Source organism: Choloepus didactylus, chromosome 20, assembly GCF_015220235.1.
Source record: "Choloepus didactylus isolate mChoDid1 chromosome 20, mChoDid1.pri, whole genome shotgun sequence".
Taxonomy (NCBI): Eukaryota; Metazoa; Chordata; class Mammalia; order Pilosa; family Megalonychidae; genus Choloepus; species Choloepus didactylus.
Window position 1 is genome coordinate 59258664 of NC_051326.1, and position 2758 is coordinate 59261421.

The window sequence follows — 2758 nt, forward strand, 5'->3', positions numbered from 1 at the left end:
CTCTTGAAGATGATTGTATAGCAATGTAGCTCACAAGGAGTGACAGTGTGATTGTGAAAAGCCTTGTGGATCACAATCCCTTCATCCAGTGTATGGATGGATGAGTAGAAAAATGGAGACAAAGACTAAATGAAAAATAGGGTGGGGAGGATGATTTGGGTGTTCTTTTTACTTTTATTTTTTATTCTTATTTTTACTATTTCTGGTAAAAGAAAAATGTTCAAAAACTAGATTGGGGTGATGAATCTATATGTACTATATGATGGTACTGTGAACCAGCTGATTGTTCACCACAGATGATTGTATGTGTGTGACTATATCTCAATAAAACTGAATTTTAAAAAAAAAACAAAAAACAAAACAAAACAAAAAGTCAGTGCCTCAGGCTTCAAAGTTTTATAGGATAGGCTGACTCTCTTGTTAGGGGCTAATGCAGCTGGTGATTCAAAGTTGAAGCCAATGCTCATTGACCATTCTGAAAATCCTAGGGCCCTTAAGAATGATGCTAAATCTACTCTGCCTGTGCTCTATAAATGTAACAACAAAGCCTGGATGACAGCACATTTGTTTACAACATGGTTTACTGAATATTTTAAGTTCACTGTTGAGAACTACTGTTCAGAAAAAAAGATTCCTTTCAAAACATGACTGTTCATTGACAATGCACCTGGTCCCCCAGGATTGTGATGGAGATGTACAATGAGATTAATGCGGTTTTCATGCCTGCTTACATGACATTCATTCTGCAGCCCATGGATCAAGGAGTCATTTTGACTTCCAGGTCTTATTATTTAAGAAATACATTTCATAAGGCTATAGCTGCTGTAGATAGTGATTCCTCCAATGGGTCTGAGCAAAGTAAATTGAAAACCTTCTGGAAAGGATTCACCATCCTAGATGCCATTAAGACCACTTGTGATTCATAGGAGGAGATCAAAATATCAACATTAACAGGTGTTTGGAAGAAGTTGATTCCAGCCCTCATGGATGACTTTAAGGGGTTCAAGACTTCATTGAAGGAAGCAACTGCTGATGTGGTGAAATAGCAAGAGACCTAGAATTAGACCTGGATCCTGAAGATGTGACTGAATTGCTTCAATCTCATGATAAAATGGATGAGGAGTTGCTTCTTATGGATGAGCAAAGAAAGTGGTTTCTTCAGATGGAATCTACCCCTGGTGAAAATGCTGTGAACATTGTTGAAATGACAACAAAGGATTTAGAAAATTACATCAGCTTAGTTGATAAAGCAGCAAGAGGATTTGAGAGGATCAACTCTAATTTTGAAAGAAGTTCTACAGTGAGTAGAATGCTATCAAACAGCATCTCATGCTACAGAGAAATCTTTCATGAAAAGAAGAGTCAATTGACACAGAAAACTTCATTGCTGTCTTATATTAAGAAATTGCCACAGCCATCCCATCTTCTGTGACCACTACCCTGATCAGTCAGTGGCCATCAACATTGAGGCAAGACCCTCCACCAGCAAAAAAGATCATGACTCACTGAAGGCTCAGATGATGGTTAGCATTTTTTAGCAATAAAGTTTTTTTATTCAATTCAACATATTATTTATTAATAATTTTTTGTCAGAGAAGTTGTAAATGTACAGAAATATCAATGCATAAAATATATGAAATACTGAGTTTCCATATACCGTATTATTAACACCTTGCATTAGCATGACACATTTGTTATAATTCAAGAAAGAACATTTTTATAATTGTACTATTAATTATAGTCCATCATTTACAATGTAACTCACTGTGTTGTCCAGTCCTATTTTTTCTTTTAATTTTTATTCTATGAACTATTAATTTTATTCTATATGACCTATGCTTTCCCCTCTTAACCACATTCACATATATAATTCCATGCTGTTAATTATATTCACAATGTTGTGCTGCCATCACTACCACCCATTACCGAAACTTTATAATCAACCACATATGGAACGCTTCACAAATTTGCATGCCCTCCTTGTGCAGGGGCCATGCTGATCTTTTCTGTATCGTTCCAAGTTACCATATGTGGTGCTGAAGCAAACACGAGCAATAAGGTATTTTTAATTAAGGTATGTACACTGCTTTTTAAAAATATATAATGCTATCACACAATTAATAGACCATAGGATAGTGTAAACATAATTTTTATATGCACTGGGAAACCAAACAATTCATGTGACTCACTTTATTGTGATATTTGCTTTATTGCATTTGTCTGGAGCTGAACCAGCAATATTTCCAAGGTGTGCCTGTAGAATATAAAGGATAAGTGGATTATACAACAAGGATACTGAAACAATGTTCTGGTTTGCTAATGCTGCCATTTTGCAAAATACCGCAAATGGATTAGATTTTATAAAGAGTGTTTACTTGGTTACAAAGTTATAGTCTTAAGGTCATAAAGTGTCCAAGGTAACACATCAACAATTGGGTACCTTCACTGGAGATAGGCCATTGGCATCTGGAAAGCCTCTGTTAGCTGGGAAGGCACGTGGCTGGCATCTGCTGATCTCAGATTGTGTTCCAGCTCTACTCTCAGCTCCTGTGCATTCTTCAAAGTGTCTCTCTTGGCTGCAGCACTGAGTTCCTTCTGTTTGTCATCTCTTTTACATGGCTCCAGTGATTTAATTCAGACCCACCCTGAATGGGTGGGGCAACACCTCCATGGAAATTATCCAATCAAAGGTCTTGCCTACAATTGATTGACTAATGTCTCCATGGAAACACTAAATCAAAGTATTCCAACCTAATCA

At 36.6% G+C, this 2758-nt stretch overlaps 1 non-coding gene across 1 annotated transcript; it reads right to left on the minus strand.

The window, feature by feature from the left end:
* Positions 1 to 1943: 1943 nt before the first annotated feature.
* On the minus strand, positions 1944 to 2049 carry LOC119516997. The gene has a single exon (XR_005213427.1). It is a non-coding gene; the product is annotated as a U6 spliceosomal RNA (small nuclear RNA).
* Positions 2050 to 2758: the final 709 nt, after the last annotated feature.